This window comes from Ctenocephalides felis, unplaced genomic scaffold (genome assembly GCF_003426905.1).
Source record: "Ctenocephalides felis isolate EL2017-DRISC unplaced genomic scaffold, ASM342690v1 CF-g0.4_SCAFFOLD_01886, whole genome shotgun sequence".
Classification (NCBI taxonomy): domain Eukaryota; kingdom Metazoa; phylum Arthropoda; class Insecta; order Siphonaptera; family Pulicidae; genus Ctenocephalides; species Ctenocephalides felis.
Genome location: NW_020538040.1, coordinates 104,739,623 through 104,754,633, shown reverse-complemented (window position 1 = coordinate 104,754,633; position 15,011 = coordinate 104,739,623). Strand labels below are relative to the sequence as shown.

General features: G+C 29.3%; 1 pseudogene; it reads right to left on the bottom strand.

Annotated features, from left to right (window-relative positions):
* Positions 1–13,187: 13,187 nt before the first annotated feature.
* LOC113375636 lies at positions 13,188–13,661 on the bottom strand (annotated as a pseudogene).
* Positions 13,662–15,011: the final 1,350 nt, after the last annotated feature.

Below are 15,011 nucleotides of genomic sequence, written 5' to 3'. Positions count from 1 at the left end.
TTGTAAAAATCCCTCTAAAATTTAAATAAGACATTGAACCTGTCTGCGTCCAGGCCGTCTCAATTTACACCGTCTATGGTGTAAAAAAGCAGGTTACAAAATTTTGAAAAACAGCTAATTCATCATTGTGAAAGTATAGTTTTTTGCTGAGTGTCTTAAGGAACGTAGTCAGAAAACTGCTTCTTTGATATATGTTATTTGTTGATTCGTTTGATTTTCACAATATAATTACTCAAAGTGAATGGGGACCTTTGTGTTCCAGCAACCAAAGTCAGACCGGAACGTGGTTAAAAAAATAGAAAAAATTATCCCATGTTTAATTTTCTTACTAATTATTTAAAAATTATAAGCTTTGAAGCACAGCCTTAAGTTTTGGTTAGACTATATTTTTCGATTACTGTGGTTCATTTTTATTATTTTTGTTGATTTATACTTGGAAATGTAACCGTAACCGTAAATATCATTTCCAGGACCACATTCATGAATTGTCCTAAGTTTTCTAGAATTAAAACTATCCGTTAAACTATTAATTTAAAATTTTCAAAATCGATCGAGTTTGAAAAGTGATTCTTTAAAAAGATTTCATAAATTATATGAGTGAGTTCTATTAAAAGAATTACATTTAATATATATATATATATATATATATATATATATTATATAATTTTAACTGTAAAAAATCCAGAAAAAGTTATCGTTAATATTTGTTCATAACACAAAAGCTACGTCGCACAGCAAAACATAAAAAGCGAAAATATAAAACAAAATATCCTTAACGAAGTGTTTCTGAATATTGATAAAAAAGTAAATTAATTTCGTGACTGCTTTTTATTTCATGAAGCTTTATCAAACTTTGTATTTTGAAATTGAATGTAGCGCTTTTGCTTTTATTTCAAGAAAACTTTGTAATTATCGCCGCTTATATTTTTTCACTATAAAAATCGTTCACACTTTTAATATTAACAATGATGTAAGAAAACTTTTTAAATCATAGTTGGTAAGGTTATCAGATTCCGTAGCAATTTTATAAGCTATGAAAAAGTAATTAAAATCAATAACAATATATTTCATAAATATTTTCTATAGGGTCATTTTAAAATTCTGCATTCAATTAAAACTAATATATTACGTATTTTTTGGGGTTCAAACATTCAATTCCAATATAACAAGTCTTTCTAAAAAAAATATTTATAGTATATTAAATGCAATATAATAAATACTTTGACACCGATAATTTCATTATTATTTTTATGAATGTTCTGTAATATATTTGGTGAACTTATGAATATGCTGGATGGCATATATGAGAATAATCAATATCACTAGTTTTATAAGTAATTGAATGGACTGAAAAATATTTGTTACATGTCATAAAACTCTGGGATTTAATATCAAAATCCATGCCATGCATGAAGATTAATAGTCTATTTGAATTTTTTAAAATAGATTTAATAAATTCAAATTTAATATAAAGTGTGCTCGAAGTTTCTTTTAATTAAGTACACATAATTTTAAATAAAAATTAAAATATAATAAATTATAAACTAGTTGGTATTGGTATTTTGCCTTGAGGCAAGTTACATGAACTTCCCGATATGTGTAAATAATCGACTTAATCAATAAAATATACATTAATTTATCAGTGATTAAAAGTATTCCGAGTGGATTTATAACACATAATTGAGAACGAACAAATTCGTTAACTCGGAATATTTTCCAAGAGCAAATTTTCAAAAATCAACAATTTTTTTATTCTCTTTATTGAATTACAATCTGTTTTTACAAAAGGAAGGCATTCAGTAATTTTTATAATATATGAAATATTAAACAAATTTTTCTAACTGAACCAGTTTCCGTAAAACTTTAATGCCTTAGTATGTTTATTAAGACCAAGTACTTTATCGTTATACCAAGTAAATCGTCTAATTGTAATTTGAACCAACGTCAAGCAAACTACTCATTTTCTCAAACTTGATTAATTTTTAAAATTAAATTACTCGTCGCGAGGCCGCAATATTTAAATAAGTTCTAAAAGACCATGATATATATCGCCAAAAAAAGTTTTTTCAACAGTTAATTACAAGAAAATTGCTCGGTAGATTTTTACCTAAAACTAATCAGTATCATTCCCAAATTATATCTTTCGAACAGTTTTTGATTTTTTAAAATCGGTTCGGTAGTTTGAGGTTAAATGTGGACGAAAAGTTTAACACTTTTTGTTGAATTACAAAGAAACGGCTGGACAGATCGTCTCACGGAACTGCCAAACTATAGTCCTCATTGAGATACATCAAATGACTTAAATTTCTGAAATCGGTTCATGTGTTTTTGAGAAAACGTCGATCAAATGTCTAATTTTGACAAATGCCTAAAAAGCGAAACCAATTTTTGCAAATTTTGACGAATTTTTAAAGTTAAACGAGTTGCCGTAGGGACGTAATATTTTAGTATGTTCTAGAAGACTATGGTATCTATCGTCAAAAAAATAATAATAAAAATCGTCGAGAAATTTTTTTTAAACATTTTATTACAAGAAAACGCCCCAGGCGATCTCTACCAAAAACTAATCAGCACGATTCCCAACCAATATCTTTCGAACGGTTTTTGAATTTTCTTAATCGATTCAGAATTGCGGGCCAAAACGTGGACGAAACATTTTTTACTATTCTGCGATTAACAAAAAAACTGCTCGGCCGATCGTAGCGTGAAACTGACAAACGATAGTCCTCATCGAGATACATCGAATGGCTTTTGGTCTGTTTCAGAATGGCTTGAAACGTCGAGAAAACAAAATTAGAGAATCGGATTTTTTATGAAAACATAAACTTCTCCTTCGGGAAGTTAATTATAATAAATGGAAAAGTTGCAAATAGTGAAAAAAAACACTTGAATATACAGTAAAGTATATAAGAACATACATAAATACGCTAGTGAATGAATAAATAAACACATAAATAAATAAATAAATATCGGTTGCACAGCGTAGCACGTGAATGGAAAAAAAGTGTATAAATATTGCATTTGTAAAAGGTTTCCTTCTGCACGACATCATCGATGGCAAAATAGAGTCACTAAAAGAGTTCGAATAAAATTAAATGCAGATGCACAGAATCATGGAAGCAGAAGTTTGAGAAGTAAAATGTACAAATGTGAGCTATGAAAAATAGAGGTAAAAGGAATAGCAGATTTCTAAACTATAAACCTGTCTTGGAAAAGAGCATCAATAATAATAATGATTCATGAATAAATACATACAGAGTCGTATCGGTAATAGATAAGTTAGTAACGTACCCGACTCACACGTTAGGGATACTCGGTTCGAGTCCTATCACTGACAGAGAATGTTTATTTTGATTCGTTACATTGAAGTTGAGTCGAACTTGAATTTTTGGGATGAAGTACAATTAAGTGAGGTTAAGAAATTGAAGCAATGTCAAAAGAGAAATAGCATATGATATTATGAAAGATAGTCTATCTATACATATGAAAATGGATGTCTGTCTGTCTGTGTGTATGTCCTATGCATTTATAAACCATATATCCGATCGCCGTGAAAATTTCAAAAACTATACGTATATCACCGAACAGGTTTTTACATATTTTAATAGAAACCAAGCGTTATTGGTTGGCTGTCTAAGATTTTTAATTTTTTGGGTCAATTTTAATTTTTAACTTCCCGAACAAGTTTATGATTTCATAAAAAATCCGATTCGCTAATTTTATGTTTTCTCGACATTTCAAGCCACTGTGAATCGAATGGGACCAAATTTGGAAAATGTGTGTGTGTGTGTGTGTGTATGTGTGTGTGTGTGTGTGTACGCGCGCGCTGCGTTTTTTTTCAAAAAAACGGCTGAACCGAATTGCTGAAAATTAAAAACCATACGATGTATCTCGACGAGGACTAGCGTTTCTCAATTTTGCGCAACGGTCGACCGAGCCGTTTCTTTGAAATTACCAGAAAAGTGAAAATTTTGGCTCCACGTTTTAATAAAAAAAAATTTGAACCGATTTTAAAAATTCAAAAACTATTCAAAAGGCGTTATTTGGTAATCATGCTGATAGTTTTAAATTGAGATCGGCCGAGCCGTTTCTTAGTAATTAACTATTGAAAAAAAAAAATGTAACTTTTTCATTGACAAATAGTGCTAAAGAATATACTAAAATATTACGGCCCTGGACAATCATTTAATTTCAAAGTCATAGTTTGAAAAAATATGATTGATGTGAGTCAAAATTTGTGTCAAAATTCGCTTTTGTGATGTGATAAGTGAAAATTTGAAGTTCACAAATTTAGAAGCCAATGAAATAAATTCGACGAGGAAGAGCCTGAATAGGTTTGCATAAAGATTTGTAAAGCCATAATTTGGAGTAATGAAATTTTAGGACATACAAGCACGTATCTGTGCACTACAATTAATTTTAATGTGTTTGAGAAATATCAAATGGAAATTATATTATTTAGATTTGATAATTTATCTGAATATCTAAATATAAACATTGGTCGATTAAGTCAATTATAACACATTTCGGAAAGTTCATGCAACTTGCCTTAGGGCAAAATTGCCACTTTCAACTTGTTTTATTTTTTTTATAATGCAAATAGAAACGAACACAGAACTCTAAATATTGAACCGCTCACCATAAACCCCTATTTTGTAAGAATTATTGTAGTAAATACATACATCATTTATCATCTCGGTTTGTCAGTAAGCGTATGAAAAAGCTCAATTTTACATAAAAAAGTTAATTTCATCAAGGGTTGTCGAGCTAGAACATTTATTTTTTAATGTCTTGAACCAATCTTCTTAATATTGTTTGAAATGTTTGTTGAAAAATATATGAAAGCAAACGTCAACTTTCATCTTCTTACCACACTTTCTAATTTCATTAATCATTTTTAACCTGATTATATAAATTAGTCAATTATCGTCTTTTTGTAAACGTTTTCACTGAATTCTAATTCAGATTTTTCAAAGTTACACAACCAGTAATATATAGTACAATATATAGTAATATACATATATAATATATAATAAAAAATTGTATAAAATAGAGAAGTGGTAAGTTGTAGATATAGCTAATGCTCTAAGTAAGCGAACCCAATAAAAAGAATACACAGAGTCATATTATCACAAGTTCTTATTTAAATATAAAAATGAATATGTACATACACATACACTATTATCAATATATAAAAATATTAAATAATAATCTTATCTCAGAAGACCATAAATACAAAAGTCCCAATATCCGCTAGTATTATCCTGTACTATTCAGGATTAGTACTTCTTGAAAAGGTAGAAGATTTAAAATGTGAAATAGTGGTTATTTATCATACAATGTCGGTTCTATCTACAATTCTTTAGCTTTCCGTGCGATTTCTTCTAAAAGTCAGGACTACCCCGTGACGAGGGTTAGTCCAGATCCAGAAGCGACCGTATCACTGCACACACAAAGGAGTCAAGACGAATGCTAGCTTGAAATAAGACAAATGTACGATCAGACTTGATTAAATGCTACAGCGTTTCTTCCTAGAGTTAAATAGAATTTCAGAAGTAATGGTTTTTGAAAAAGATACCTTTGTCGTCTAAATTACATGCGGAATAATACGACTTTGCTCAAAATTCCGCGGCTAATTTAGAGAACGCAACAACAATGTATTGAAGCTGCTAAACAGAATTGAAATACGAATACAAACTTTACATCAAAAGCTTTACTAAAGAGTATAAAATGTATTTTATTGAACTAGCTTATAATTAATTTGCTTAAATACACCCATAAACATATTGTGAAAAGATTATGAAAAAAAACGAACAAAACTGTATGTAAATCGAGCCTTAATGGAGTCATAGAAAAAAAATCTCGTGGTTTGGAAATTTTTTGAAGAGTTTTTAAGTGCAACTTAGAGCTTTAGTAAAATTATGACAATTCTTTGGTTATTGTGGTTAATTTTTATTAATTTTGTTCATTTCAACTTTGGAATCATAGCCACGAATAATATTACAAGGACCACAGTAAAAAAAAAACATAATTGTCCCAAGCTTTCAAGAATTAAGACTTTTTGTCAAACAATTTTGTTTTTTAAATCTGTCGACTCTAGGAACATATCCTTCAAACAACAATGTACTGAAGTGTGTTGAACATAGATAAACAAGTGGTTGGACAGTTTCGTTAATAGTTGGCACATTTAATTAAGATTGTAAAATGGTAATTCAAAGGCTTGACAATTTCACATTTAATAAACTTCGAGTAAAAAAAACAACAAAAATGGCATGTAGAAATAAATAGAAAAAATTGTAAAAAAACATATCATTGTTTGAGATTGAAAACATTTTTAAACAAACTTATCTGCCAAAAATGTCATATCACTTAAAATTTGAATTTCGTTTAAGCGAGTCCAGACAATATTAGGATATAATATCCACATTCATGATTATGAATAAGAAAAATGTAAAAATGTTTGAAAACCAGCCGAGATGTGCCTGAAATTAAAACTTGAAATTATGACTTATGTTAGATAACAAAGTTAGAAATCAGACTAAATTAACAAAAACGCAATCTTTGCCAAACAATAATTAATACTATCAATCAAACTTTGGTAACATAAAATATAATTTTACAAAGTGGCACATAGTACCGGACATTTCAAAATAACCAGCATTAAACACATGTAGCCATCTCCACACTCTGGAATGTCTGCACATTTATGTTTGACGAATATTCTTAGATATTGCAAAAAAAATCACTAATATTCACCCTTTTGGCTGGGCCACACCGATGCTCTCAGCTGGAGCATTCATCATAAGATTTTCATTCTTTGACTAGAAAATACGAAAAATTGGGATATGTAGTGACCGTTAGCACTCATACAGAACAAAATTAAATAATTAGAATGAATTACGGCAATTCTCACAAGAAATATTAATGTTTAATTCCGGCGCTATGAGACGACTTAGTGTTCGGTGCTAAGGGACCAATTTCGTTCATTTGGTGGTACCTACTAAAATTGTTCAAAGTATCTAATAATATTCTACCATTTTACGGATAACAATCAAGTACTACTTTGAATGCCGCTAAAATATAAATGCATAAATACACTAGAATTACTTCCATTGATATTTAGGAGTCTCGGCACGTGATCCTGCACATGTGTGCCCCAGGCCTCTTCACTTGTATTTTGAAATAAAAATATTTATACTCGCTTAAATAATACGTGTTAAATAGAGTGTCCGGATTTAGGTGCCGTCCCGCGTTACGGGACTTCCACCTAGTAAATTATTAGTAAGAAAAATGTAATTTAGAAATTTTAATTGTCAAAAAGCACAAATAACGGGCACGCGATTATAAAAGCTATTGACTTTTATATATTATATAAATCATTGAAGCAATTATAGTGGTTGAAAATAACAATGATATTGTTCTTTTCTTGTAGATACTATATACTTTCTGAATAAAGTGAAAATACTGATAAAGAAACTGCAGTTTCGTATTATTATTATCATTCGTATATAGCTTATACTAAGATCATAAATGAAAAGACATTAAATAGAATATTAAAAAGTATAGGATAAAAATAAAATGATAGGATATAAAATTTGGAACTTAAATTGTAGACGTAGGACAACGTCTGTCGGGTCATCTAGTATATATATATATATATATATATATATATATATAATAAAAGAATGATTTTTAATAGGTTTCGACATGTAGGATAATAAACATTAAATTCATTAGTAATAACAACTTATATACGTAGCCTTAGAACGTAACATGAAATTTATTTTATACATATGCTTTTATGTAAACATTATAATTAAAGTATTACCTAGTTTAAATTCAGTCGTCAGTATCATCATATCAACGTGTATTTTAATACTACCATCACAGTCATATTATATAAAACCTTGAGAGTATTCCCATATATCTCATAAAACTTGCCATCGTATTAGGCTTCAAACGAATGTTTATACAAGTATATGTGTTTATTAGCAACTAAGAATAAATTAAGCACGTGAGCCCACACGCATTTCTAAGTTTTCTCGCAAATGTACCTTTGATGAGTTACTCGAAGTGTTTAAGACTTAAGAATGCGTAGAGAAGGAGCTGTAGAAAATTTCAATACGATACTTAAGTACAAACGTTCATGTCTGCAAATGATTGCGCCTTTTGATAAATGTAGAACTTGTGATGGACTAAGAATTCTAGGCTAAATCAATTAGTTATTTTTCAAAGATAAAAATAAAATTTAATGGAACATCAATATCCTAATATTCTATTCTGAATTTAATTTAACATACTCTAAAAATTTTGCTGTTTTTATGGTTCATTTATACGTTCACATCCACATAATTTTATCTAAACAACATAGCTAATGATAAACATTCATATTTGTGAAAATGTGTAGAATATACTACGAACTACGGAGTTAATTACACGTTATTGAAATTTGTAAATTATTTTACTGTAAAGAAAGTAATTTTTGTAACAAGATGAAGTTTTTTTTACCATATTGGCTAATCTTTGGAAAATTTGAATAAAAAACGTTAAAATAATAATAAGAGATATTGTCAATCTAATTTTGGGAATAAGTCCCTTTAAAGTACAAATTGAGTACATGACAAGTGTACAACATTTTATTTGATTTTTGTAGAGACTTTTGGCAATTTACTAAGGCAATTAATTTTGAACAGTTTTAATTGTGTACAAATTATCAAATATTATAAAGATACAATATTTAAAAAACAAAATCTGTTAGTCTGAAACATTTGTTGGTTTAACATTGTCTCACATTGTCACATCTTATTATTGATTTCAGATTTGAAAGCGTTCGTTATATCTTGATTTACTTCGTAATTTTGTAAATGAATATTTATTTGTGTATTTGATTTAGATTTAGCAGTTTCTTATATATAATGATTTGTATAAAATTTACATGCGGTTGAGGTAAAAACGACCATGTACACTTCACACTGGAAAAGGCAAAAACAAAAAAAAAATGAATTAAAAAGTAAATTCAGAGACCGATTCTGCCTCATAACAAAAAAATGTTATGGCAAGGCCATGTTATGAACAACTTTCCATACTGACAAAAGCCATACGGTTGCTGTGCAGCCAGGCGTATTTCTCATATAGTTGTCAGATAGAAAACCTAACCTAGAAACCGCACGAATGTCAAAAAAAAAACGATCTTAGAAACAGGGTCTCTCTGACCCACCTTCATAACTTACAAATGACTTAGCAGTTTATGTGTAAAACGCCTGAATGCACAGCAAATACATTAAATTTTGACAGTGTTCAGTATAATTCAGTAGCATAATGTACGGAAATTGGAGCGTAACAAGGCCTTGCCATAACATTATTTTGTCATGCGGCAGAATCGGTCCCTTTGTTGAAATATGTAATTATACAAGTGAAAAATTACCAGTGATTCCAATTTTGCTAATGACAAAATACCATCTCAAGGTAATATACAATATGATCTATTGTAAAAAATTTGGCCATGAAATTTGTATTTCGTATTTGTTTAATAATGTAAATATTATTCCAAAATATTCTTCTGAAATTAAAAATATGATATACAAGTAATAATTGCATATTTGTCCCCTGGCTATTCTTTTTTACCCCTTCTATGAGATAAAAATGTACAGATGACGAATTTTAAAAATAGTAAAAAAGTATTTTTCCATAATTAGGAACTGAGGTTGTTACTGAGCACTGTTTTATAGTTGTTTGTTCGATAGATGTTATGTGTTGTGATACAGTTCATTTGGTTGAGACAGAATAATTACTGAAAGTCAAATTGGACCTTTAAGCCTAAACATACAAGCCCTTTTTTACTATCCACTATCGAAATAAAATATATATAATCAAAAATAATATCGATGAAAATAAAATAATTTTTGACTATATATATTTTCTATTCAGTTCAAGTTCAAGTTTTACAAAATATTAATATTTAATGTGATATATTCACAATAAATAAAATTTTGTATAACTTGGACTGAAATTTAAAGACAATCACAAAAATAGAGAAAAACCTTTTTTATATTTACCAAGACTTAATAACTTATAAATTCTATCGTACCTATAAATTTTGATAAAACTTACCAATACTATGACAATAGCAAGAAATCGGCAATGGAGATTCTCCATATACATTTACGTACTTAAATATACATACGAACTCTGAATAATTCCGATATAAATTGTTTCCGGGCGCGCTGATTATTAAGGCGAGTTTCTCGAGATAGAGCAACCGGCAGGCAGCAGGCGGCAGGCAGCGCGTTATCGCGGCGCGTTTATTTAGATTTCTATGCGGCTTGCGGCACTGAATTCCGTTCACTTGAACTTTGTACGAATATCTAGAAAAGCGAAGGGGATATCAAAGGAATAGCTAGCAACTTCTTCGTCTCTGCAGAAACAGGAGCAAGATGCTGGATTCAATCTGATGTATTCAATGTATGCAGCGGTACGAGAGAGTTGAGACAGAGCGAGCATCGAGCATCACAATGCCGTTTTATTACCTCTTCTTGTTTTATGTGATTGCACAGACGCTGAGATCATAATATGTTGCTTTCATGTACATCATTCCCAAATTATAGACTTCCGAATTATAGAATATATAATTTACATACTACATACTGCTAGTTTAATTTAGATTGGCATCTAAAAGTCAGCGGTAAAGCGACTGAAAGATGGGCGACATTTAAGGGGTTATATACAGATGGGATTTTCGAAAAATTAGATTTTTCTTTTTGTTAAACCGCCTGTTTGTCAAACAAAATTATTTTGCTTATTCTTTCGATTAATTACTAGATTTATCATTACATTTTACGTATGTATGTATTACTTTAACAAAGTCTGTTTGGTTTTTAACATCCCGTATGCTAAGTTGTAGAAATCGCAAAAAATCGAAATCTTTATATTTCATAGATTTCTTAACATTAAATAATGGATGTATGTGTGTATGTATATTTGTATACAATTTTTCTCCAACGATTTCGGGCGCACGGATCAACCGATTTGAACCCAATTCAAGAAACCATTCGATTCCTATTGATCGAAAGACGTGCTGATTAATTTTTGTCAAAAGCAGGCTCAGCCATTTCGAAGAAACCGGGCAAAAAGTGACAAAAATCGTAATTCAGTTTTTAAGATAACGGAACGTCCGATTTAAATGATTCCAAAAAAAAATTACCTGAAGTGAAGAAATAAATTTTAGGGAAGGCAGGTCCAGCGGTTTTGAAGGTATAGAGAAAAAAGTAAAGAAAAAAGATATTTTATAGAGAAAAAGTATAAAGTTATTAGATATTTTATAGATATTTGAAACATGATTACTAATTTTGTTATTTTTTTGGCGCTCTAAAAAATTGCAAAGCTTTCAGTTTTTTTTTCAAAATATTCTAAATTATAAAATTTTTACTTTAATATAAATTTTAAATTCACAATTCAGTTTAAAAAAATATATATTTCATATGCGTTTCTTATCGTAAGAAATATATCCTTAGGTGGATTCATTTGGCATCTCATGTTAATGTAAACATTCTTAAGTGTTTTGTGCGATAACATTGTCAATATATAATATATGAACAATAAAATAAGTAATTGATGAAATATTCAAAATAAATAAATTAAGTAAAAACTTACAGGAAGTAATTATAATTATCTCTGAGAATATTCCTCGATTATTTAATTTTGGTACGGGAAGTTTCAGCAATTTGCTTTAAGGCACAATGCCTTGCACCACTACTTTAGAATGATACCGTATTATACATTATATATTTTACATACCAAAAAGTGAGCAAAATCTTTTTTATTTCAGTTATTTATAAAAAATACATAAACGATTAATAGCGTCATCTCATATAACTAAAGTATCCTTATCTTATAGGAAAGTATCAGTAATATTTTTTTTTATTTAAACGAGTCCTTAATAGCGTGAACTTTAACGTTGTTCATACATATAAAGCTCTATCGAAAACAATGCAAAGGGCAACAATACACCAAATATCTCAAAATAATGTGAGAGTAAGTGAGTGTTATGACAGGACTTAAATAACAATCACCCAGATTTCCGTATAATCTGCTTCTGACAACTACAGATTCAGTGTAGGAAAACTCAGCTGAATACGTAATACCTATTTTATATGCTCTTGTATTCGGCAATATATCATTAGTATAATGTTATTCTCGACTTGTTTGAATATATCATAAAAATGTGCTAGATCTTATGCTAATATATAATACGCGTATTTTATAAATGCATACATGTACATATGAATGAAATCTCGGTAGACATAACATCTAATAAAAAAACAAAGAGTTTAAGGAGCCTATTATTTTATGGACATATAATTTCATTGTCAATTAATATATAGCATTAAGCACAAACACATAAATAATTGTATATATATATATATATAGTTAGGGGTATCCAACCCCTATTCGCACACACCTATCCCCCGTTTACACGGAAGATACGTTCCACAAAACACCGTATAACTCGGAAAATTTATTTTTATATCGAATAACCGTGCTAAACAAACATTACTATGAAAAAGCTCTTTTTGGCAGTTTTTAATATGATGAATAACTAATACTTTGAACGAAAAATAAATAATATATTTAATATCAAACATATTTAATAAATTATAGCAAAATTAATTTTTTTAGTAATAAAACCAATATAAAATTAACTTTATGAGGTATTGTATTTTCTTTATAGATAAATGCTAAAATTGGTTTGTATAGATATAACCATTCTTTTACTCTCTATTTATTTTCATCATTTGTCATTATCGAACTATAATATAAAGTTAAGGTTTTGTAAAAAATGATTCTGTTATTTGTTCGGCTTGAATAAATTCACGTTATGAATTATATATGAACATTAATTATAAACTAGCTTATACACACAAAATTTAGTTTTGATCATAAAACAGGGCATAGACTACTAAGAATTCGTAACTGTAACATACATTTTATGTTATATTTTGACAGTAAAACAAAAATGTTATTGTAGATATAAGCAAATGGAAAATATATTTTCAAAACCCAGTAAGATCGAAAACGTGCAAAACGAGGGATATATAATATAGATTTGATTTTGATAAAAAATAAATAAAACAATTATGAATTTATTAACTTTTTTTATTATTAATTAAAGGACTAATATTTTTTGATTATCAACAAAGTAACATTGCAGGGTCAGTAAGTGCATTGTTAAACTGTATCTTCTGAAATAATCGACAGGTTTTGTTTTGATAAAATTCTATCACCAGTTGCGGGATTTTCACCTTCGCCTGTATCGACGAAATCAAATCGGCCTCGTCTACGTTTTTCCATTTAACCAAATACATTAGGTTATCCCCCGATTTAGTGACCCCTAGCACTTTTTCAGCCTCCAACTTTGTAGGTCTGGAAGATATCCTGCTGTTCTTCAGCATTTTGATTACCTTCTCCCTTTCCTGGTCCAGCTTCAAGCGTTCCTCTTCGTACTCCTTTATTGTATCAGGACACATCAAGTTTTCCAGAGGTTCCCAACTATCATGATCAGTCGAATAGTTCTCCCACCTTATTAAATATTCGATCCTGCCTTTCCGGACACGTTTGTCTAAAATCTTATCCACCGTAAATATGTTACTGCCCGACTTTGACATTTCCATCACTTTGAGGTTAGGTCGCTGTCAGGTGGAATATTTATAAACAACAATAATTTGTATCTAAATGAATCAATTGTTAAGGTAAATAATTGCTTTTAAGTTTAATAAGAGATTATAACTATAAATTTTTATTACGATATTGTTTTAAACACATACAATGCAAATCTTCCGCAGATGCGTCTCTATTGGGTATTTCAAAACAATTGAAATTGTATAAATACCATGGACCTTTATAATACATATGGATTGCTAGTCACCGGGTAATTTAGCGTTCTGACACGTTTTAACATAGCAAAAATATGAGGACTAGAAGTCTATATGTATTGTAACGTCTATGGTAAATACAATTGGCAAATGAAAGTTTAAAATCCACAGAATTGTGAAAGAAAGAGGTGAATAAAATAAGAAACTAGAAGTTAAATAATTTTAAGTATAATAATTTTTAAAATACTGAATAAATAGAAATTAAAATTGTTGTCTTTTCTAAAATGACTTTTTTCACTTGATTTTGTTTATTATCATTATAGCTTACATTTTTGCTAGTGTAAAAGCAAAGGCTTTTACACCACCTATATGTAAGCTTTTATAGAGGTTATATAAAAAACTAATATATATATATATATACATGGTCTGTTCAAAAAGTACCCGGAATTACTAATAATTAAATTTCGCGGGTCTGGAGTGTCTGATTGTCAAATTTTTTTTTTTATTGTGTTGGTATACATGCCCCTAAAGTATGATTAAATTTTCAGCTATATTCACTGTTTACTTTGTCTGTGGTAGTCGCTAAGGTTCGACGTGTTTTTCTGAGCTCGGCGATTTTTACAATGGAAGAATTGAAAAAGTCAAAGAATTTGTATTAAATTTTGCGTAAAAAATGAAATAAAGTGTTGCAAAGTGCAAAAATTCACCAGATATGGCTCCGTGTGACTTTTTCCTATTCCCAAAGTTGAAGAGACCCATGAAAGGACGGCGGTTTTCCTCGATTGAAGAAAATCGCCGAGAGTGCTCAAGGACATATCAAAAAGTGAATATCAAGGGTGCTTCGAAAATTGGAAAAAACGCTGGCATAAGTGTATTATATCTGGGGGGGACTACTTTGAAGGGGACCACATTAATGTAGACGAATAAATAAATATTTTTTTGAAAAAACGAAAATTACGAAAACTTTTTGAACAGACCTCGTATATATATATATATATATATATATATATATATATATATATTTCCATCCGCTTCCTTTGTTAAGAAATGTGAAAGTATTTACAAAATTAATTTATTATTTAACATAAAAAATACTATAGTTGTGAATATATATTTTTGACCTCCTTGGATTAAAATATAGAG